At 43.2% G+C, this 25,970-nt stretch overlaps 2 long non-coding RNA genes across 2 annotated transcripts; both read left to right on the top strand.

Annotated features, from left to right (window-relative positions):
* The first annotated feature begins 210 nt into the window (after positions 1–210).
* On the top strand, positions 211–5,488 carry LOC142485845 (uncharacterized). The gene is made up of 4 exons (XR_012798719.1): positions 211–312; positions 2,711–2,830; positions 3,851–3,946; positions 5,391–5,488. It is a non-coding gene; the product is annotated as an uncharacterized LOC142485845 (long non-coding RNA).
* Positions 5,489–6,733: 1,245 nt separating this feature from the next.
* On the top strand, positions 6,734–24,331 carry LOC142485843 (uncharacterized). The gene is made up of 9 exons (XR_012798717.1): positions 6,734–6,835; positions 9,234–9,353; positions 10,374–10,469; positions 11,912–12,023; positions 15,596–15,715; positions 16,702–16,799; positions 18,366–18,476; positions 21,789–21,898; positions 23,267–24,331. It is a non-coding gene; the product is annotated as an uncharacterized LOC142485843 (long non-coding RNA).
* Positions 24,332–25,970: the final 1,639 nt, after the last annotated feature.

Here is a 25,970-nt window from a genome sequence, read left to right as displayed (position 1 = left end):
CTGGTACTTACGACGGGCACTTATTGTTTTATCAGTACTGCGTACCTGACTCTACCGGCCTACTTTCAACACTAGTACAATATGTGCTTCACTACGAGTGAGTGGGGAATATTGGCATCACACAGTCACTGTTGAATATGCCATTCAATCCATTTTGAAAATAGTAATGCAATGTGGTTTTGTTTTGTTTGCTTTTTGCAGTAATGAAGAATGGAAAAGTTATATTAAAATTAAATTGGAGGGGGACTAGATTCAGCATTTCATCATGAACTCTGCACTTGTGAGAATTTAACTTCTTGAATACCCTGACAGGTACACGCAACATTAAGACTATAATCTGCTGTGCAAGCTTTCGTGCTATACCTCCCCCTCAGGTTTTGATTTATACATTTGCTCCCTCAATTCATGTCCTCTAATATTTGAAAGCTCTCTCCTAGCATTTTCTCTTTACCACAGAACGTCATCCCAATGTAACCTCTCTCTTGTTCTTTCTGCTTGCTGTTTCCTCACTCCTCTGTTAAACTTTTCTAATTTCTCTAACTTCCACACTCCTGCTTTTATCCACATGTTCTCCTCTTTCCTTCCCCTACCTTTGCATGTGTCTACACACTGCACCATTTGTACAGACCTCTATTGCAGCTATTTCTGCACTGCTCAATGAAAAGCACTCTTTAATATCCTATTCTCTGTGCCCCCTCTCTCTGCGCCCCCTCTTTTGGCGCCTCCTCTCTCTGCGCCCCCTCTCTCTGCGCCCATCTGTCTCATTCTCTCTACGTCCCTCTCTCTCTACATAGAGCTATCTCTGTCTCTCTCTACACCTATCTCTGTGTCTCCTTCTATGTTTGCTGATGTGTGGGATATCTCTTATAATCTTGAACCTGCTCATATACACATCGGGCCTCCCTGCCTCTGCCTCCCTGCTAAGAGTGTTAACCTATCTAATGTAATCCACATTCCTTTCCTTACTTTTCTCTTCCCTTCTCCTATGCCATCTGGAATGTCCGTTCTCTGACTAACAAGGCTCTAGTTGTACATGACCTCTTCTGCTCTCATCATTCACAATCAGTCATTCCCCTCACCCCATCTTACCTGTCCCACTGATTTGCCTCTGCTTAATTAAACTCTCCTCTGACATCTACTCTAACCTCTCTGCTCTCTCTCTCTTTCCGCTTAAACTAACAATCTTATTAACTCTTACAATGCTATCCTCCTATCTATATGCCCCCTCTAGGCTCTGACACACTTGTCCCTCTAGCCCACACCCTTGGCTAAATTCCCAAACATGTTCATCACACTTCCACTCGCTGTTCTTAATGCCTATGAAGGAAATCACACAATTGATATTTGATTTTTCTACAGTAAAAATGTCTCCAGTCCTGTATAAAGCTGCTCTCTGGGGCCAAACCACACTACTTTTTTTTCACATTCATCAACACTCAAATTTAATTTACGCTGTCTTTTTTTCCCTGTATTTGACTCCCTCCACTAACCTTCTCCTCACACTTGCCATCCTTCCTTCACTTCTCCTCAAGCATTTGACTACTTCAGAGGCAAGGTGGATGCCACCCACAAGGAGATTCCTTCTGTCCCTTCCCCCTTCTCTCCTTCTACCTAATTCTCCTTCTGCATTTGACTCCTTTTCTTCTCTTACAGAGCTGGAAGCTAATCATCTTCTCTTCTCCCTCTACCACATGCCCTCTAGATCGTATCCCCTCACACCTTACTGCATCTCTTAGTCCCCACTCTCACCCACATCTTCAATTCCTCCCTATTCTCTGGCTCTTTACCCTCTTACTTTAAGCCTGTAGTGGTCACCCTTTTCTCAGAAACAACCTACACCCTATGTGCCTTACTAACTACCGCCCTGTATCCCTCCTGCTGTTTGTCTCCTAATTGCTAGAATGTCAACATTCTTAAATCACATTCCCTCCTGGATCCTTTACAACCTGCCTTTCGTACAGCTCGTTCTACAGACTGTGCTTAAAGCAAATTCCCAAGGTCACTTTTCCCTACTAATCCTACTTGATCTATCTGCTGCGTTTGATGCTCTCAATCACTCTCCTCCTTCATATTCTAAACTCTCTCTTGGTATCCGTAACACAGTTCTATCCTGGTTTTCATCATAACTTTCCTGTCACACATTCTCCATCTCTGTTGCTAACATGTCTTCGTCTTCTATTGATCTGTCTGTGGGTATACATCAGGGCTCTGTTCTGAGATCTCTCTTTCTCTCTACATACTATCATTTGGTGACCTCATCAACTCTTTGTGACAATCCTATAAATAACAAATACAAATATCAGGTCATGGGAATAAGTGATTTGGACATAAAAGTAACATTTCGGAAGTGTGGACAACTAATACATCTTGTAGATTGCCTTTACAGTGTGATGTCATTGATTCAGTAGATTGTGTGCAGACCAGGACTGCAGTACAGTGTCACTCACATGGATGACTTGCGTGGTAGAAGCTCAAGAACAAGGATGTCAAACTCCAGTCCTTGAGGGCAGCAAACAGGCCAGGTTTTCAGGATATCCCTACTGAAAACCTGGCCTGTTTGGGACCCTCGAGGACTGGAGTTTGACATGCATGCTCTAGAAGGAGCACAGCTGTGGGTGGGAGGTGGATTTGCTTTGCATCAAATGGTTTGGAGCAAGGTTTATTGTATGTATTATCATAATAACAATGCAATGCTTAACTTTTATTTCAGGAGGGATGACTGCAGAACAGAAGTGAATATTGAAGCCATGTGTTCCTTTTCTTGCAAAAGAGAAAATTTGAAGGACAGTTGAAGAGAAGGAAAATTACTACACAGAGACAGATAAGCAATGTGTATATTTCTCATTTACCATTTAGTATTTGTCGTTTTATTGACTCCACACAATCCGGCTGCTACGGGTTTCACATTGAATATTTTCATCTCTACTCTACCCCTTCCTGTGATCTGAACCATGCAAGTTTTCGTTGATTCAATACATCATGAGTAGAGGGTGGCTACAGTATGAAGTAAAGACCCAAGGACCACATCTACTACCATTCATAACAAGAACATGTGCAGTAGCGCACAGCTGCAGTTCTATGTGATTGTTATGAAAGGTTGAGGTGGTTCAATTCTATGAATCTGGAGTGGGATGGATCCTGTTTGCATCATATGGTTTCATCTAGGCCAGTAGATTATATAACTCTCAGTACAGGTTACACATGGCATCAGTATTAGTGATTTAAAGAGGAGGAAAGCTTCAATGTGGAGAACAAAGCCAAGTAATGTTGAAGTTACTCCTTTTACCATTTACTTGGTCAGTCTGTACTGTCTACTCTCCACACAGCTGCTAAGGATCTTCCATTTTAAATACTTTCACCTCCTATTCTGCACTGCTTTGCTGCCCATTATTCAGAGATGCGTTCCAGTCATGTTTAGCACTCTGAATCTCTCTGCAGTCATTGGTTCAGCACATCATGGGTAGAGCATGGCTACAGATGCAGCAAGCTATTATTATTTTACCGGCTGATCATCCATAATATTGCATTAAAACATAGAATATCACTTAATTTCCAAAAGATTCAGTGATGCTGATAATGCAGAATCTCACAACATTTCCCATCATAATGCCATAATGCACAAGTGGGAGAAATAATCCTTGCTATATCTGTACATTGTGTGACGTATTACCTCCATGACCAATGAGAGCAAGTACATCTTCTGTATAGAGCGGCTGTGTTATGATGCAGTTATTGATCATCATTGACATAATCACAAGAATCTTATGCAAAGGGAAATTGTCCGCAGCGAAGTGAGATTTCAGCCCCCAAACGTCTGTAATATTAATGCAATGTCTTACTTTTGTTGCAGTGAACACTGAAGAGACGGATCTACTACAACACTGTACAGGATGAGCATACGCTACAAGCAGCAAAATGATCTTGCAGTTGACAGTATGTTGTTCTGGTAATGTGCACAATTATTATTTATGGGCTACACACCACAGTGCTGGACATATTCTGTTAACTTCAACTCTACTCCTAACATGGAGATGTCTTCCTGGTGTTACTGATTCAGTACATCATATGCACAGTGTGGTTATGATATGATGGATTGATTTAATGAACCCACCAACCAATGATGACATCTGCATCATCTTCTGTAAAGTGCAGCTACAGCATGATATTATCAGCATTTGGTGCGGTATAATCAGAGGTATCTATGTGCTTTTGTGCCTGTTTTAAGTCCTCCAGCTTAACGCCCCTACACCTCCCACTACACAGGCATACTTACTTATGCATACACTGACATCTGGCATACCTACACACACCCCAGGGCCACTTCCTTCCCCTGATGTCAGGGAGAGGATGGGCATGCAGAGTGCAGTAAGTCTCCACGTTACTCTGGCCAACAGTCTTGGCCTACCTCCAGCATCTGTCACCCACAACATCTGTTCCCTCCTTGTAAAGTGCTGAACTATCTCACCTGGGTCAGTGCTATAGCTGATCACAGTGCCCGATCAGGATGTCACTGTGACAGGCAGCAGTGCAGATTGACCGGTCAATCAATGCAGTGCCGCAACATATGCACTAAATGAGATTTCCGTGCCCCCAGTCAGGTTACTCCCTGGGCAGTGACCCTGCTCACACCCTCCCCTAGTTCCACCTCTGATCACAATTATCTCTCTTGGAGAGTGTAGCAAATTGGAGTTGGGGGAATCTCACCTCTGCCATGCATGGTCACAATCTGGGCACAGGACCCAAATAGTGGGCAATGTGGCACTTCTTACAGTAGAGAATAAGTAACTTTATTCTTTACTTGTGTATTAAGGACCTTATTTGCATTAAATTCAGTCCACATGGGACCAAGACTTTCTGGCTTACTGAACAAAGTGGAATTGTTTCGTAGAGGGTGGAGAATTGTATTTTATCTGAAATTACCCCCTCTGCACAAAATACAAACAATTATACCCATACAAGTACCTTGTGGAAGTTGTTGCCCTCTATCTTCCTGTGGTCTCTCCCTGTTTCTCACCGTGCCTCCTCCCATTTCCTTGCACCTCTGCGTCTCCGCATATATCCCTATACTCAGAGCCGGCTCCGGTCAGTGACATGGGATGCCCAAATATGAGCATACCCATATATGGGCATCCATGCCACTGACCGGAGCCCGCTCTGTTGCGGATATGGAGAGAGACTGGGAGATTTACATCCCCTTATAATTCATATGGTGCATAGTACCGGCACGTATTGTTTTACCGGTACTGTGTACCTTCCTACTTTCACACTGGTACAGTATATGCTGCAGTGGGACTGAGAGGGATATATTGGTAACACATAGTCATTGTTGGGGGAATTCAATCCATTTTGAAAATAGTAATGAAATGTTTTTTACTTTTCTTTTTTTTCAGTAATGAAGAATGAAACATTTCTGTTAAAATTGAATTGGAGGTGAACTGGATTCATCATCAACTCTGCACCAGTGTGAATTGATGTTCTTTAATGTTCTGATAAGGTACATGCAACATCTCTTCCTCAACCCCTGCACCACTCTCTGCCTCTTGCCTCTCTCTCTCCACCTCCCTGCTAAGCGTATTAACCCATCTAATGTAATCCACATTCCATGTCTCACTTTACTCTTCACTTCTCACGTGCCCTCTGGAATGACTGCTCTCTGACTAACAAGGTCTATTTGTACATGACCTCTTCTGCTCTCATCATCCACCACCTCTCATTCCCCTCACCCCTGTCCTACTCGATACCTCAGCTTAATTGAACTCTCTCCTCTGACATCTACCCTTATCTCTAACCTCTCCTCACTTTCTGCTTAAACTAACTATCTTGTTAACTTTTACAATGCTATCATCTCCTCCCTCCTCCTCCCTCCTCCATCATATATATGCCCCTTCTAGGCTCTGACACACTCATCCCTCTAAGGCCATGATTATCATGGGCACATGCTTGGTCGTCCACAGTGTGTGCGAGCGATGCAGAGCCGCCTCGGACCTCAGTGCAGGGATTGCTGCATACCCCCAGCATCTGTCACCCACAAACAATACACACACTAATACTCCCCACAATACACACTATAATACCTCCTCAATACTAATCTCCCCAATAATATTATAGCTCCAAACACAATATACACAACACCCTTACACAAGATACACAATCTAGTACTCTCCTCTGCACCTCTACACACAATATAATACTCCCACACACACAATATACACACTACCCTCCTACCCCCATAAAATACAACCAATAATACACACATACTTTGTGGATGTTGGGACCAGCTCCCAGCATGCACCAGTGAAAGAGAGAGGCCCGCAGAAGCTCGGAAGAACTCCCTCTCTCCATCCGTGCCTTCCTCCGTTTCACATCTTCTCCCTGTCTCTCTCTCTCCCTCCCTTTCCTTGCATCTCCCTGCGTCTTTACGTATACCCAGTCAGTGACGGCTCTGGTCACGTGATGCCTTAATATGGGCTTATCCATATATGTTCATCCACGTCACTAATGTGATGCCCGCACTGTTGCGGAGCTGGTACTTACGACGGGCACTTATTGTTTTATCAGTACTGCGTACCTGACTCTACCGGCCTACTTTCAACACTAGTACAATATGTGCTTCACTACGAGTGAGTGGGGAATATTGGCATCACACAGTCACTGTTGAATATGCCATTCAATCCATTTTGAAAATAGTAATGCAATGTGGTTTTGTTTTGTTTGCTTTTTGCAGTAATGAAGAATGGAAAAGTTATATTAAAATTAAATTGGAGGGGGACTAGATTCAGCATTTCATCATGAACTCTGCACTTGTGAGAATTTAACTTCTTGAATACCCTGACAGGTACACGCAACATTAAGACTATAATCTGCTGTGCAAGCTTTCGTGCTATACCTCCCCCTCAGGTTTTGATTTATACATTTGCTCCCTCAATTCATGTCCTCTAATATTTGAAAGCTCTCTCCTAGCATTTTCTCTTTACCACAGAACGTCATCCCAATGTAACCTCTCTCTTGTTCTTTCTGCTTGCTGTTTCCTCACTCCTCTGTTAAACTTTTCTAATTTCTCTAACTTCCACACTCCTGCTTTTATCCACATGTTCTCCTCTTTCCTTCCCCTACCTTTGCATGTGTCTACACACTGCACCATTTGTACAGACCTCTATTGCAGCTATTTCTGCACTGCTCAATGAAAAGCACTCTTTAATATCCTATTCTCTGTGCCCCCTCTCTCTGCGCCCCCTCTTTTGGCGCCTCCTCTCTCTGCGCCCCCTCTCTCTGCGCCCATCTGTCTCATTCTCTCTACGTCCCTCTCTCTCTACATAGAGCTATCTCTGTCTCTCTCTACACCTATCTCTGTGTCTCCTTCTATGTTTGCTGATGTGTGGGATATCTCTTATAATCTTGAACCTGCTCATATACACATCGGGCCTCCCTGCCTCTGCCTCCCTGCTAAGAGTGTTAACCTATCTAATGTAATCCACATTCCTTTCCTTACTTTTCTCTTCCCTTCTCCTATGCCATCTGGAATGTCCGTTCTCTGACTAACAAGGCTCTAGTTGTACATGACCTCTTCTGCTCTCATCATTCACAATCAGTCATTCCCCTCACCCCATCTTACCTGTCCCACTGATTTGCCTCTGCTTAATTAAACTCTCCTCTGACATCTACTCTAACCTCTCTGCTCTCTCTCTCTTTCCGCTTAAACTAACAATCTTATTAACTCTTACAATGCTATCCTCCTATCTATATGCCCCCTCTAGGCTCTGACACACTTGTCCCTCTAGCCCACACCCTTGGCTAAATTCCCAAACATGTTCATCACACTTCCACTCGCTGTTCTTAATGCCTATGAAGGAAATCACACAATTGATATTTGATTTTTCTACAGTAAAAATGTCTCCAGTCCTGTATAAAGCTGCTCTCTGGGGCCAAACCACACTACTTTTTTTTCACATTCATCAACACTCAAATTTAATTTACGCTGTCTTTTTTTCCCTGTATTTGACTCCCTCCACTAACCTTCTCCTCACACTTGCCATCCTTCCTTCACTTCTCCTCAAGCATTTGACTACTTCAGAGGCAAGGTGGATGCCACCCTCAAGGAGATTCCTTCTGTCCCTTCCCCCTTCTCTCCTTCTACCTAATTCTCCTTCTGCATTTGACTCCTTTTCTTCTCTTACAGAGCTGGAAGCTAATCATCTTCTCTTCTCCCTCTACCACATGCCCTCTAGATCGTATCCCCTCACACCTTACTGCATCTCTTAGTCCCCACTCTCACCCACATCTTCAATTCCTCCCTATTCTCTGGCTCTTTACCCTCTTACTTTAAGCCTGTAGTGGTCACCCTTTTCTCAGAAACAACCTACACCCTATGTGCCTTACTAACTACCGCCCTGTATCCCTCCTGCTGTTTGTCTCCTAATTGCTAGAATGTCAACATTCTTAAATCACATTCCCTCCTGGATCCTTTACAACCTGCCTTTCGTACAGCTCGTTCTACAGACTGTGCTTAAAGCAAATTCCCAAGGTCACTTTTCCCTACTAATCCTACTTGATCTATCTGCTGTGTTTGATGCTCTCAATCACTCTCCTCCTTCATATTCTAAACTCTCTCTTGGTATCCGTAACACAGTTCTATCCTGGTTTTCATCATAACTTTCCTGTCACACATTCTCCATCTCTGTTGCTAACATGTCTTCGTCTTCTATTGATCTGTCTGTGGGTATACATCAGGGCTCTGTTCTGAGATCTCTCTTTCTCTCTACATACTATCATTTGGTGACCTCATCAACTCTTTGTGACAATCCTATAAATAACAAATACAAATATCAGGTCATGGGAATAAGTGATTTGGACATAAAAGTAACATTTCGGAAGTGTGGACAACTAATACATCTTGTAGATTGCCTTTACAGTGTGATGTCATTGATTCAGTAGATTGTGTGCAGACCAGGACTGCAGTACAGTGTCACTCACATGGATGACTTGCGTGGTAGAAGCTCAAGAACAAGGATGTCAAACTCCAGTCCTCGAGGACAGCAAACAGGCCAGGTTTTCAGGATATCCCTACTGAAAACCTGGCCTGTTTGGGACCCTCGAGGACTGGAGTTTGACATGCATGCTCTAGAAGGAGCACAGCTGTGGGTGGGAGGTGGATTTGCTTTGCATCAAATGGTTTGGAGCAAGGTTTATTGTATGTATTATCATAATAACAATGCAATGCTTAACTTTTATTTCAGGAGGGATGACTGCAGAACAGAAGTGAATATTGAAGCCATGTGTTCCTTTTCTTGCAAAAGAGAAAATTTGAAGGACAGTTGAAGAGAAGGAAAATTACTACACAGAGACAGATAAGCAATGTGTATATTTCTCATTTACCATTTAGTATTTGTCGTTTTATTGACTCCACACAATCCGGCTGCTACGGGTTTCACATTGAATATTTTCATCTCTACTCTACCCCTTCCTGTGATCTGAACCATGCAAGTTTTCGTTGATTCAATACATCATGAGTAGAGGGTGGCTACAGTATGAAGTAAAGACCCAAGGACCACATCTACTACCATTCATAACAAGAACATGTGCAGTAGCGCACAGCTGCAGTTCTATGTGATTGTTATGAAAGGTTGAGGTGGTTCAATTCTATGAATCTGGAGTGGGATGGATCCTGTTTGCATCATATGGTTTCATCTAGGCCAGTAGATTATATAACTCTCAGTACAGGTTACACATGGCATCAGTATTAGTGATTTAAAGAGGAGGAAAGCTTCAATGTGGAGAACAAAGCCAAGTAATGTTGAAGTTACTCCTTTTACCATTTACTTGGTCAGTCTGTACTGTCTACTCTCCACACAGCTGCTAAGGATCTTCCATTTTAAATACTTTCACCTCCTATTCTGCACTGCTTTGCTGCCCATTATTCAGAGATGCGTTCCAGTCATGTTTAGCACTCTGAATCTCTCTGCAGTCATTGGTTCAGCACATCATGGGTAGAGCATGGCTACAGATGCAGCAAGCTATTATTATTTTACCGGCTGATCATCCATAATATTGCATTAAAACATAGAATATCACTTAATTTCCAAAAGATTCAGTGATGCTGATAATGCAGAATCTCACAACATTTCCCATCATAATGCCATAATGCACAAGTGGGAGAAATAATCCTTGCTATATCTGTACATTGTGTGACGTATTACCTCCATGACCAATGAGAGCAAGTACATCTTCTGTATAGAGCGGCTGTGTTATGATGCAGTTATTGATCATCATTGACATAATCACAAGAATCTTATGCAAAGGGAAATTGTCCGCAGCGAAGTGAGATTTCAGCCCCCAAACGTCTGTAATATTAATGCAATGTCTTACTTTTGTTGCAGTGAACACTGAAGAGACGGATCTACTACAACACTGTACAGGATGAGCATACGCTACAAGCAGCAAAATGATCTTGCAGTTGACAGTATGTTGTTCTGGTAATGTGCACAATTATTATTTATGGGCTACACACCACAGTGCTGGACATATTCTGTTAACTTCAACTCTACTCCTAACATGGAGATGTCTTCCTGGTGTTACTGATTCAGTACATCATATGCACAGTGTGGTTATGATATGATGGATTGATTTAATGAACCCACCAACCAATGATGACATCTGCATCATCTTCTGTAAAGTGCAGCTACAGCATGATATTATCAGCATTTGGTGCGGTATAATCAGAGGTATCTATGTGCTTTTGTGCCTGTTTTAAGTCCTCCAGCTTAACGCCCCTACACCTCCCACTACACAGGCATACTTACTTATGCATACACTGACATCTGGCATACCTACACACACCCCAGGGCCACTTCCTTCCCCTGATGTCAGGGAGAGGATGGGCATGCAGAGTGCAGGAAGTCTCCACGTTACTCTGGCCAACAGTCTTGGCCTACCTCCAGCATCTGTCACCCACAACATCTGTTCCCTCCTTGTAAAGTGCTGAACTATCTCACCTGGGTCAGTGCTATAGCTGATCACAGTGCCCGATCAGGATGTCACTGTGACAGGCAGCAGTGCAGATTGACCGGTCAATCAATGCAGTGCCGCAACATATGCACTAAATGAGATTTCCGTGCCCCCAGTCAGGTTACTCCCTGGGCAGTGACCCTGCTCACACCCTCCCCTAGTTCCACCTCTGATCACAATTATCTCTCTTGGAGAGTGTAGCAAATTGGAGTTGGGGGAATCTCACCTCTGCCATGCATGGTCACAATCTGGGCACAGGACCCAAATAGTGGGCAATGTGGCACTTCTTACAGTAGAGAATAAGTAACTTTATTCTTTACTTGTGTATTAAGGACCTTATTTGCATTAAATTCAGTCCACATGGGACCAAGACTTTCTGGCTTACTGAACAAAGTGGAATTGTTTCGTAGAGGGTGGAGAATTGTATTTTATCTGAAATTACCCCCTCTGCACAAAATACAAACAATTATACCCATACAAGTACCTTGTGGAAGTTGTTGCCCTCTATCTTCCTGTGGTCTCTCCCTGTTTCTCACCGTGCCTCCTCCCATTTCCTTGCACCTCTGCGTCTCCGCATATATCCCTATACTCAGAGCCGGCTCCGGTCAGTGACATGGGATGCCCAAATATGAGCATACCCATATATGGGCATCCATGCCACTGACCGGAGCCCGCTCTGTTGCGGATATGGAGAGAGACTGGGAGATTTACATCCCCTTATAATTCATATGGTGCATAGTACCGGCACGTATTGTTTTACCGGTACTGTGTACCTTCTTACTTTCACACTGGTACAGTATGTGCTGCAGTGGGACTGAGAGGGATATATTGGTAACACATAGTCATTGGTGGGGGAATTCAATCCATTTTGAAAATAGTAATGCATTGTTTTTTACTTTTTTTTTTGCAGTAATGAAGAATGAAAAAGTTCTGTTAAAATTGAATTGGACGTGAACTGGATTCAGCATTTCATCATCAACTCTGCACCAGTGTGAATTGACGTTCTTTAATGTTCTGACAAGGTACATGCAACATCTCTTCCTCTACCCCTACACCACCCTCTGCCTCTTGCCTCTCTCTCCACCTCCCTGCTAAGCGTATTAACCCATCTTATGTAATCCACATTCCTTGTCTCACTTTACTCTTCCCTTCTCACGTGCCCTCTGGAATGTCCACCACTTCTCATTCCCCTCACCCCTGTCCTACTCGATACCTCAGCTTAATTGAACTCTCTCCTCTGACATCTACCCTTATCTCTAACCTCTCCTCACTTTCTGCTTAAACTAACTATCTTGTTAACTCTTACAATGCTATCATCTCCTCCTCCCTCCTCCTCCATCATCTATATGCCCCTTCTAGGCTCTGACACACTCATCCCTCTAAGGCCGTGATTATCATGGGCACACGCTTGGTCGTCCACAGTGCGTGCGAGCGATGCAGGGCCTCCCCGTCGCCTCGGACCTCAGTGCAGGGATTGCTGGAGCGACAGGCATGCGCTAACTTTGCCTTCTGTTGCGTGCTTACTATAGACGCAGCCTAACCCATGCATTGGTTTAATTCACAAGCACGCTCTCATCACACTTCATCACATCACACTGCTGCTCTTAACACCTATGGAGGAAATCTCACAGTCTGATTTTCTACACTAAACCTTTGTCCTGTTCTGTAAAACTCTGCTCCTTTTTTTAAGGTCAAACACTACTTTTTCCTCACTCATCAACACTCCAATTTCATTCACACTGTCTTCTATGTATTTGAGTCCCACCACTGACTTTCTCCTCCCACTTAACATCCATCCTTTATTTCTCCTCAAGCCTTTGCTCACTTGAGGCAAGGTGGATGCCATCCACAAGTAGATTCGTTCTCTCCCTTCCCCCTCTCTCTTTTTCTATCTAGATCTCATTGCACTCTTGACTCCTTTTCTCCTGTCACAAAGCTGGAACCTGATCTTCTCTTCTCCCTCTACCACATGCCCTCTCAATCCTATATTCTCACTCTCACCCACATCTTCAATTCCTCCATATCCTTTGGCTCTTTCAACTCTTCCTTTTAAGCATGCAGTGGTCACCCCTATTCTCAAAAATAACCTTGACCTTGTGTGAATTTCTAACTATCGCCCTGTATCCGTCCTACCATTTGCCTCCTAATTGCTAGAACGTCTTGTGATCTCCCGTTTGATCAACATTCTTAAATCACATGCTCCTCTGGGCCCTTCACAATCTGCCTTTCCCAATGTAACCAATTATGTACATAAAGAAAATTCCCAAGGTCCATTTTACTTACTAATCCTGCTTGATCTCTCTTCTGCTTTTGATACTGTCAATCACTCTTCTCATTCATATTCTAAACTCTTTCTTCGTATCCGCAGCAAACTTATATCCTGGTTTTCATCATACTTCTCCATCACACATTCTCCATCTCTGTTGCTAACGTGTCTTTGTCTCCTGTTGTTTTGTCTGTTGGTATACCTCAGGACTCTGTTCTGGGACCTCTCTCACTACATACTATCACTAGTTGACCTTATCAACTATTTTGGCCCTTGATATCATCTCTATGCAGATGATACACACACCTATCCACCCTACCGTCACTCCTGCAATTTAGTTCCTAGTTTCGGGTCGCCTCCTGGCTATATCCTCCATGGATGACACTCTTCTGCCTTAAACCTAATGTCTAAAACTGAGCTCCTCATATTTCCCCCTAAATCTGGCCTAATATCACCTTTCTCCATCGCAGTAAACAGTACTACCATCATCCTGTCATGAAAGCACATTGCCTAGGAGTAACATTTGACTCTTCCCTTTCCATCTTCATTCACGACACTGGCTAAAGTTTGTCGATTCTTTCTCTGTAATATTTCCAAGATTTGCCCTTTTCTCTGTCAATCTACTGCTAAAACGCCAATGCATGCCCTTATCGTATGGGTTAACATACTGCTAACAGGGCTCCCTGCTTCACAACTTTCTCATTTGCAATCTATCCAAAACTCTGCTGCTTGAATAATTTCCCTTTCTCCCACAACAGTATCTGCTCATCTCCTCCTCCTCCTTAAATCCCTCTCCTTGCTTCCCATCAAGTTTCAGATCACCTACAAAGTTCTCCTCCTTACCTTTTTGTTAAGGTTCTCTATTAGTGGTGTACCGAGTACCCGGCGTTACCCAACACATTTCCAGCTACCCGGACATTACTCGAAACCGGCCACTGAGAAGTGGACTTGGCCGGGTAATACCCGGCGTCGGGTAATGTCAGGGCAGCTGGAAATAATCTTTTATACTTACCTTTCCTAAGACATCTAGGATCAGCAGCAGCAGTCCTCTGATGTTGGCAGCATCAGAGGTGTCTTCACCTGGCGGGGGGAGCTGCAGGAATCACTTCCACAGCACCGAAGCAGGTAAGCTGTGTCTGTGAGCCTGCAGCTCCCCCGCCGGCTGAAGACACCACAGATGCTGCCACCGTCACAGGACTGCTGCTGATCCTAGATGTCACCGCCACCCGGAAGGTAAGTGCCAAACCGTGTACCCGACCGGGTAGAACCTTTCATTTTGGCCGGGTACCCGTTACCCATTTTTTTATAGTTGAGGACCCAGTCCAACACTATTCTCTATTCATCTGCTCCTTCCTACATATCATCTTTGGTCTCGTTATGCCCTTCCTCGTCTCCTAAGCTCTACTAATAACTGTCTCCATTATACTTCTTACACCTCTACTGCGCACTCGCTCTCTTGCCTGAAACCCTTTCCCATCAATTTACCTGTGAAACTCACACACACTCAGTATATGCCAACATACCCTCTTCCACCCACATTTAAGATCAACCTTAAAATTCACAACTTAAATGAAGCATTTCAATAGCTTTTACTCGTTGCTACTGTCACTCATTCAGTCACTAACTATTGTTCCCAAGAAGTGCTTTATACTACAAGTACCCACCATTAAGGACAAGCATTGTCATCTACTGCACTTGTTCCCCCACCTGTTGTCTCTCTGTAAGTCTCCTTACATTTCTCTTAGATTGTAAACTACCCAGGACAGGGATTTACTTTCCTATTGTCTGTTTTTGTTTGTTGAACTTATTGTATAATAATTTCCTGTACTTTTTGGTCTCTCTTGTAAAGCGCTGAGTACACAATGGGTGGTATATAAATAGAGATATTTGCAGAGTCTAGAGACAAGGCACACGTGTATAGGTAGCTACAGTTTATCCGGGACCGTATGCATCCTTGAAGTGCCTGTCCCAGTTATTTTCTATTGATTGCAATGTAGGAGTGTCTGTCCTGTCTTATTTTTTTTATTATTATTATTATTATTATTATTATATATACAAAGATATATACAAAGATTGTTTCCTGTCGTTAGCATGACATTGTGTGACACAGTGTGATGTCATTGATTCAGTAGATTGTGTGCAGACCGGGACTGCAGTACAGTTTCACTGACATGAATAACTTGTGTGGTAGAAGCTCTAGAAGGAGCACAGCTGTGGGAGGGAGGTGGATTTGCTTTGTATCACATGGTTTGGAGCAAGGTTCATTGTATGTATCGTCAATAATAATTATAATAATAATAATGCAATGCTTAACTTTTTTATTTCAAGAGGAAAGACTGCAGAACAGAAGTGAATATTGAAGCCATGTGTTCATTTTCTTGCAAAATAGAAAATTGAAGGACAGTTGAAGAGGAGGAAAATGACTACACAGAGACAGATAAGCAATGTGTATATTTCTCATTTAGTATTTGTCGTTTTATTGACTCCAAAAAATCCGGCTGCTAAGGGTTTCGCATTGGACATATTCACCTCTACTCCACCCCTTCCTGTGATCTGTACCATGCAGATTTTTGTTGATTCAATACATCATGAATAGAGTGTGGCTACAGTATGAAGTACTGACCCAAGGACCACATCTACTACCATTCATAACAAGAACATGTGCAGTAGCGCACTGCTGCAGTTCTATGTTATTGCTATGAAAGGTTGAGGTGGTGCAATCATATGAATCTTGAGTGGGAGGGATCCTGTTTGCATCATTTAATTTGATCTAGGCCAGTAGAGTATATAACTCTCAGTACAGGTTACATATGGCATCAGTATTAGTGATTTAAAGAACAGAAAAACAGGAGTGGAGAACAAAACCAAGTAATGTTGAAGTTACTACTTTTTACTATTTACTTGGTCAGTCTGTACTGTCTACTCCCCACACAGCTGCTAAGGGTTTCCATTTGAGATACATTCACCTTCTACTCTGCACTACTGTGCTACCCTCTATTCAGAGATGAGTTCAAGTCATGTTTACCACTCTAAATCGCTCTGCAGTCATTGATTCAGCACATCATGGGTAGAGCATGGCTATAGATACAGCAAGCTTTATTTTACCCTAATATTGCATTAAAAAATAGAATATCACTCAGTTTCCTACAGATTTACTGATGCTGATAATGCAGAATCTCACCCTCCCATCATAATACACCAGAGGAAGAAATAATCCTTGCTATATATGTACATTGTGTGACATATTGCCTCCATGACCATTGATGGCAAATACATATTCTGTATAGAGCAGCTGTGTTATGATGTAGTTGTTATTGATCATCATTGAGATATAATCACAAGAATCTTATGCAAAGGGAAACTGTCATTAGCATAGTGGGATTTCAGCCCCCAAACTTCTGTAATATTAATGCAATGTCTTACTTTTATTGCAGTGAACACCGAAGAGACGGATCTACTACAACACTGCACAGGACAAGAGTATACACTACAAGCAGCAAAATGATCATGCAGTTGACAATATGTTGTTCTGGTAATGTGCACAATTATTATGTATGGGCTCCACACCACAGTGCTGGACATATTTTGTTAACTTCAACACTACCCCTACCATGGAGATGTCTTCCTGTGATTGGTGTTACTGATTCAGTACATCATATGCACAGTGTGGCTATTATATGATGGATTGATTTAATGAACCCACCAAACACTGATGACATCTGTATCATCTTCTGTAAAGTGCATCTACAGCAGGATATTATCAGCATTTGGGGTGATATAATCAGAGGCATCTATGTGCTTTTGTGCTGGGTAAAGTCCTCCAGCTGAACCGCCCCCCGCCCCCCACCCCCCTACACCTCCTGCCACACAGGCAAACTTACTTACACACACAGCACACTTACTTATGCACACTGACACTTGGCATACCTACACACACACACCCCACAGCCACTGGCATGCATGCAGAGTCCTGGGCATGCAGGATGGGCATGCAGAGTACAGAATATCTCCACCTTGCTCTGGCCCGTACTCTTGGCCTACCCCCAGCATCTGTCACCCACAACCTCTGTTCCCTCCCTGTAAATTGCTGCACTAACACACCTTGGTCAGCGCTGCAACCGATCACAGCACCGGATCATGTCACTGTGATAGGAAGCAGTGCTAATTGACCGGTCAATCAATGCCACGTGGCAACATACGCACCAAAAAAGATTTCCATGCCCCCTGACAGGCTACTCCCTGGGCAGTGACCCTGCTCATCTTCCACCTCTGATCACAATATTCTCTCTTGGAGAGTGTAGCAAATTGGAGTTGGGGGAATTTCACCTCTGCAGTACATGTAGAGTCCTGTATGCAGAGTACAGAAAGTCTCCACCTTAGTCTGGCCCGTACTCTTGGCCTACCCACAGCATCTGTCACCCACAAATAATACATACACTAATACTCCCCACAATACACACTTTAATACCTCCTCAATAATAATCTCCCCAATAATATTATAGTCTTAAACACAATATACACAATACCCCCTAACACAAGATACCCAATCTAACACTCTCCTCTGCACCTCAACATAATATACACACTATAATACCCTACACACAATATAATACTCCCACACACACACAATATACACACTATCCTCCTACCGCCATAAAACACAACCAATAATACACACACACTTTGTGGATGTTGGGACCAGCTCCTTGCATGCACCAGTGAAAGAGAGAGGCCTGCCATCCGTGCCTCCCTCCGTTTCCCATCTTCTCCCTGTCTCTCTCCCTCCCTTTCTTTGCATCTCCCTGCATCTTTGCGTATACCCAGTCAGTGACGGCTCCGGTCACGTGATGCCTTAATATGGGCTTATCCATATATCTGTTGCAGAGATGGAGAGAGACCTGGAGATTTTACATTTCCTTATAATTAATATTGGTACTTAGTACGGGCACTTATTGTTTTATCAGTACTGGGTACCTGACCGTACTGGCCTACGAGTGAGAAGGCAATATTGGCATCACACAGTTACTGTTGAATATGTCATTCAATCCATTTTGAAAATAGTAATGCAATGTGGTTTTGTTTTGTTTGCTTTTTGCAGTAATGAAGAATGAAAAAGTTATATTAAAATTAAATTGGAGGGGAACTGGATTCAGCATTTCTTCATGAACTCTGCACTTGTGAGCATTGACCTTCTTGAGTGCCCTGACAGGTACACGCAACTTTAAGACTATAATCTTCATCAACTGCTGTGCAAGCTTTCGTGCTATACCTCCCCCTCCGGTTTTGATTTATACATTTGCTCTCTCAATTCATGTCCTCTAATATCTGGAGGCTCTCTCCTAGCATTTCTCTCTACCACAGCACGTCATCCCAATGTAACCTCTCTCTTGTTCTTTCTGTTTACTGTTTCCTCACTCCTCTGTAAAACTTTTCTAATTTCTCTAACTTCCACACTCCTGCTTTTATCCACATGTTCTATACACTTTCCTTCCCCTACCTTTGCATGTGTCTACACAAAGCACCATTTGTACAGACCTCTATTGCAGCTATTTCTGCACTGCTCAATGAAATGCACTCCTGCACATCCTATTCTCTTCCACCTTCCCTCATTCTCTACGCCCCCCTCTCAAAGCCCCCTCTCTCTATGTCTCCTCTCTCTACGCCTATCTGTCTCATTCTCTTGACGCCCTTCTCTCTCTACATATCCCTATCTCTGTCTCTCTCTACACCTATCTCTGTGTCTCCTTCTATGCTCGCTGATGTTGGGGGATATCTCTTATAATCTTGGACCGGCTCATATACACATCAGGCCTCCCTACTAAGAGTGTTAACCTATCTAATGTAATCCACATTCCTTTCCTTACTTTTCTCTTCCCTTCTCCTGTGCCCTCTGGAATGTCCACTCTTACTAACAAGGCTCTAGTTGTACATAACCTCTTCTGCTCTCATCAGTCACAATCAGTCATTCCCCTCACCGCATCTTACCTGTCCCACTGATTTGCCTCTGCTTAATTAAACTCTCCTCTGACATCTACTCTAACCTCTCTTCTCTCTTCTCTCTCTTTCTTTCTGCTTAAACTAACAATCTTATTAACTCTTACAATGCTATCCTCCTATCTATATGCCCCCTATAGGCTCTGACACACTCATCCCTCTAACCCACACCTTTGGCTAAATTCCCAAACACACTCATCACACTTCCACTCGCTGTTCTTAATACCTACGGAGGAAATCTCACACTTTGTTTGATTTTTCTACAGTAAAAATGTCTCCTGTCCTGTTTAAAGCTGCTCTCTAGGGCTAAATACACTACTTTTTTCCACACTCATCAACACTCAAATTTAATTTACGCTGTTTTTTTTCTCTGTATTTGACTCCCTCCACTGACCTTCTCCTCCCACTTGCCATCCTTCCTTCACTTCTCCTCAAGCATTTGACTACTTCAGAGGCAAGGTGGATGCCACCCAAAAGGAGATTCCTTCTGTCCCTTCCCCCTTCTCTCCTTCTACCCAAATCTCCTTCTGCACTTGACTCCTTTTCTTCTCTTACAGAGCTGGAAGCTAATCATCTTCTATTCTCCCTCTACCACATGCCCTCTAGATCGTATCCCCTCACACCTTACTGCATCTCTTAGTCCCCACTCTCACCCACATCTTCAATTTCTCCCTATTCTCTGGATTTTTGCCCTCTTACTTTAAGCCTGTAGCGGTCACCCTTTTGTCAGAAACAAACTACACCCTATGTGCCTTACTAACTACCGCTCTGTATCCCTCATGCTGTTTGCCTTCTAATTGCTAGTGTCAACATTCTTAAATCACATGCCCTCCTGGATCCTTTACAACCTGCCTTTCGTACAGCACGTTCTACAGACTGTGCTTAAAGCTAATTCCCAAGGTTTTTCCCTACTAATCCTACTTGATCTATCGGCTGCGTTTGATGCTCTCAATCACTCTCCTCCTTCATATTCTAAACTCTCTCTTGGTATCAGTAACAAAGTTCTATCCTGGTTTTCATCATAACTTTCCTGTCACACATTCTCCATCTCTGTTGCTAACATGTCTTCGTCTTCTATTGATCTGTCTGTGGGTATACATCAGGGCTCTGTTCTGAGATCTCTCTTTCTCTCTACATACTATCATTTGGTGACTTCATCAATGCTTTTGGCCTTAGATATAATCTCTATGCGGATGATACACACACAAATCTATCCACCCCTGTTCTCACTCCTGCAATCCAGTCCCTACTCTTGGGTTGTCTCCTGGCTATATGCTCATGGATGGCACTCCACTGCCTTAAACTTAATGTCTAACACTGGGCTCATATTATCCCCTTTCTCCATCACAGTAAACAGTACTACCATCTATCTTGTCATCAAACATGTTGCATAGGAGTAACATTTGGCTCTTCAATTCCATCTCCATTCACATGCACGGCTATGGGTAAAATGTGTTGCCTCTTTCTCTGTAATATTGCCAAGATCTTCCCTTTCCCCTCTCAACCTACTGCTAAAACTCCAATGTATACTGTTATCCTATAGGTTATTTTAACATACTACTAACAGGCCTCCATGCTTCACAACTTTCTCCTATGCAAAACTCTGCTGCTTGAATTATCTCACTTTCTCCCACAACAGTCTCTGCTCATCTCCTTAAATCCCTGTCCTGGCATCCCATCAAGTTTTTGTATCACCTACAAAGTTCTCCTCCTTACCTTTTTGTTAAGGCTCTCCATTAATCTGCTCCTTCTTGCATATCATCTTTGATCTCTCGTTATGCCCTTGCTTGTCTCTTGCACTATAACCATAACTGTCTCCTGTAAACTTCTTTCACCTCTACTGTTCTCTCACTTGCCTGAAACCATTTTCCATCACTGCACCGTACATGTGAAACGTCCTCACACTCAGTATATGCCAACATAACCTCTTCCACCCACATGTAAGACCAATCTTAAAATTCACGACTTAAATCAAGCATTTAAAAAACTTTGACTCGTGGCTACTGTCCCACACCCACAGTCACTGCTAACAACTATTGTTCCCAAGATGTGCTTTCTACTAATTGTACCCACCATTAAGGACAAGCATTGTCATCTACTGCACTTCTTCCCCCAACTGCTGCCTCTCTTTAAGTCTTCTAACATTTCTATTAGATTGTAAAGTTCCCAGGGCAAGGATTTACTTTCCTATAATCTGTTTTTATTTGTCGCACTTATTTTTTAATTATTTTTCCCCTCTCCCCTAATGATATACATATAGGTTTTCCTGTCATTTGCATGACAGAGTTATTATGGTTAACTATTGCATCATGTAGACTGCCTTTTCAGTGTGATGTAATTGATTCAGTACTTTGTGTGCAGACTGTGACTGCAGTACAGTGTCACGAACATTAATGACTTGTGTGGTAGAAGCTCTAGAAGGAACACAGCTATGGGAGGGAGGTGGATTTACTTTGGATCACATGGTTTGGCGCAAGGTTCATTGTATGTATGATCATAACCATGCAATGCTTAACTTTTATTTCAGGAGGGAAGAACAGTGAATATTGAAGCCATGTGTTTCTTTTCTGTCAGAAGAGAAATTTTGAAAGACAGTTGAAGAGGAGGAAAATGACTACACAGAGACAGATAAGCAATGTGTATATTTCTCATTTAGTATTTGTCGTTTTGTTGACTCCACACAATCCAGCTGCTAAGGGTTTCGCATTGGACATATTCCCCTCTACTCTACCCTTCCTGTGATCTGTACCATGCAGGTTTTTGTTGATTCAATACATCATGAGTAGAGTGTGGCTGCTGTATGAAGTATTGACCCAAGGACCACATCTACTACCATTCATAACAAGAACATGTGCAGTAGCGCACTGCTGTAGTTCTATGTGTTTTATTAAAGGTTGAAGTGGTGCAATCATATGAATCTGGAGTGGGATGAATCCTGTTTGCATCATATGGTTTCATCTAGGCCAGTAGAGTATATCTCTCAGTACAGGTTACACATGGCATCAGTAGTAGTGATTTAAAAAACAGAAAAAACAAGAGAAACTTCAATGTTGATAACAAAGCCAAGTAATGTTGAAGATACTCCTTTAACTATTTATTTGATCAGTCTGTACTGTCTACTCCCCACACAGCTACTAAGTCTTCCATTTGAGATACATTCACCTCCTACTCTGCACTGCTGTTCTGTCCTCTATTCAGAGATGAGTTCCAGTCATGTTTACCACTCTGAATCACTCTGCAGTCATTGATTCAGCACATCATGGGTAGAGCATGGCTACAGATACAGTAAGCTTTATTTTACCGGCTGATCATCCATAATATTGCATTAAAACATAGAATATTACTCAGTTTCCAAAAGATTCAGTGATTCTAATAATGCAGAATCTTACAACACATCCCATCATAATGCACCAGAGGAAGAAATAATCCTTGCTACACTACCGACACGTTTTATTGAAGCACGGCTAGCACCGCAAGCCGGGGGATGCCCCGGCGTGCTAGCCGCACTCCCTCAGCGTGCCGCGCATCACCTATGCACGGTCACGCGTCATCGGGTGCCTGCGCCCCCTGCACGCGCGTCCAGGGCTCCCCGAGGGAGCACTGGTGTCCCGCGATGTGGGGGACAGCGGCAGGGGGTTCCGGGGGACCCGACGGACCCGGCAGCGGAAGGGAGAATGCCCCGATCGGAGGGCGCTCCGCTGCTTCGGCGTGCGCCCGGCACCCTCCGGCGCGCGCCAGGTTACTGCTGCGGCCAAGAACGGGCAAATGCTCGAATAAACTCGGCCGCAGCAGTATATCTGTACATTGTGTGACGTTTGGCCTCCATGACCATTGATAGCAAATACATATTTTGTATTGAGCGGCTGTGTTATGATGTAGTTGTTATTGATCATCATTGAGATATAATCACAAGAATCTTATGCAAAGGGAAAATGTCTGCAGCATAGTGGGATTTCAGCTCCCAAACTTCTGTAATATTAATGCAATGTCTTACTTTTATTGCAGTGAACACTGAAGAGACGGATCTACGACAACACTGCACAGGACAAGAGCAAACACTACAAGCAGCAAAATGATCTTGCAGTTGCAAGTATGTTCTGTAATGTGCACAATTATTATTTATGGGCTACACACCACAGTGCTGGACATATTCTGTTAACTTCTACCCCTACCATGGAGATGTCTTCCTGTGATTGATTCAGTACATCATATGCACAGTGTGGCTATGATATGATGGATGGATTTAATGAACCCACCACCCACTGACATCTGCATCATCTTCTGTAAAGTGCAGCAGGATATTATCAGCATTTGGGGTGGTATAATCTGGGGCATCTATGTGCTTTTGTGCCTGGATAAGTTCCTCCAGCTGAACCACCCCCCTATACCTGCCACACAGGCATACTTACAGAGCACACTTACTTATGCACACTGACACTTGGAATACACACACACACACACACACACAGACACTGTCATGCATGCAGTGTCCTGTATGCAGAGTACAGAAAGTCTCCACCTTACTCTGGCCCGTACTCATGGCCTATCCCCAGCATCTGTCATCCACAACCTCTGTTCCCTCCCTGTAAAGTGCTGCACTAACACACCTGGGTCAGCGCTGCAGCTGATCACAGTGCCGGATCATGATGTCAATGGGATAGGCAGCAGAGCTGATTGACAAGTCAATCAATGCAGCTCCGCAATATATGCACCAAAAGAGATTTCTGTACCCCCTGTCAGGCTACTCCCTGGGCAGCGACCCTTCTCACCCCTCTCATTCCACCTCTGATCACAATAATCTCTCTTGGAGTGTGTAGCAAATTGGAGTTGGGGGAATCTCACCTCTGTAGTGCATGGTCACAATCTGGGCACAGTACCCAAATATTGGGCAATGTGGCACGTCTTACAGTAGAGAATAGAATAAGTAACTATATTCTTTACTTGTGTATTAAGGAACTTATTTGCAATAAAAATTCAGTCCACCTGGGACCAAGACTTTCTGGTTTTCTGAACAAAGTGGAATTGTTTTCCTATAATTTTATATTCTCTGAAATGTAACATCACAATAAAGTACTCCTATTTTTTTCCTTTGTGCTTTTTTATGGACTATTCCTTTATGTATTTCACTTAATGGGACTAATTACCTTACGATTAGATTTCACTTGTATTTTCTTGGGTTACTCTTTGGAATTTCTCTCTGTGTTCATTTATACTATCTTATTTAGAGCAGTCTTTGCCATTGGACCCCATTTCTTGCCAGAGAGATCTGTAACACAGAGTATTGAAGAGAGTACAGAACAGTGGTGAAGTAGATTTTTATGCTTCTAGGCAGCCTCCCTTCTCACCATGTATTCTGCCCCCGACGGTCTCTTGCACTGCTCCCTCCTACACCCACTCTCCTCACTCTTCCCTCCCCTCCCCGCTATCACTCAATGACCCCCTCTCATTCAATCCTGCTCCCTTACTCCCCCCTCACTCATTCTTCCTTCTGCATACACAATCCTCCCGAATATCACTCCCAAACAACACACACACTAATTCTCCCCACAATACACACTATAATACCTCCTTGTGACGATAGCTTCCACAGGCTTATTAATATTACACAAAAATAATTGGGTTTGAACTGAACGAGGCTTAAGATATAATAAATTGTATTTATTCCTTAGAATATAGGTGAACACAACAGATAATACAGTAACGAACAAGAAGTACACTTACTTAAGGGTTGGGGAATGAGAAGTATGATGTAGCATTTCTTTCAGCAGTGAGGAAATCATTCAGGTGATATCAGGTAACCATATCAGCAAACGAAGACAAAGGATATATGGGTGGACAGCAGTTTATAAACCATTCTCCTTCTATTCTTAACCTTAAGCACAGGGGATTGGTTTACAATTACCTCCAGCCACTCACTAACGTGGGAAAGCATTCTGACCCATGCCCCCCTGCTAGTTGGCACATGCGCAGTAGAACTCTGGGGGTCTCATTTCTGAAGCCCCACATTTACGTCAGGAATGCCAGACAGTCTACCATTTGGAGTTCTGGCAGGAAAACCTTTGTTGAAAGGTGTTAACTGGAACACTTAAGACCTGCCCTGGTTTGGGCTTCGGATAAACAGTGAGGGTGATAAAACTCTTTGAACAGCACTTAAATCCTAGACATAGCGGCGTCCCCAGGGCCATCTGCTACCTTATGGCCCAAAAGAATCTCTTCTGGGTCTTTGTCCATACCTTAAGATACACTATTAAGCATAAAACATAAACGTATTAAAATATCCGGTTCCGTTAGGTTTAGCAGGTCCAAACTTCCCAGTTCGCATTGCCAGAACTGGGACACCATATGGTCCAAAAAGCGACTTGCTACGACCTAAGAAACCGGAGTTACACCAATGCACATTAAATCATTTTAATACAAAAATCTCCATTGAAAAAGAAATCTCAGCTTTTCACTAAATCCCCATTGAAAACAACGGGCAGCTCCGCCATAGACTTTCAATGGTAAATCGCCGCCATTGAAGTCAATGGGGGTTTTCTGCCATTGAAGTTTATGGGAAAAGTCCCGAACTTCAAGGGGGTCCATACTCCGTCGGGTTGGTCCAAGCGGGTCAAGGATGGTTCTGCAGCGATGCCGGAGCAGTGGCTACAGATACCCCAAACCCTGATCCGCTGAACCCTCCGGAACCGGAGATATGGATTCCTAAAATTCA

The sequence above is a fragment of the Ascaphus truei genome, unplaced genomic scaffold, assembly GCF_040206685.1.
Source record: "Ascaphus truei isolate aAscTru1 unplaced genomic scaffold, aAscTru1.hap1 HAP1_SCAFFOLD_643, whole genome shotgun sequence".
Taxonomy (NCBI): domain Eukaryota; kingdom Metazoa; phylum Chordata; class Amphibia; order Anura; family Ascaphidae; genus Ascaphus; species Ascaphus truei.
This window is presented reverse-complemented; position numbering and strand designations above follow the sequence as displayed.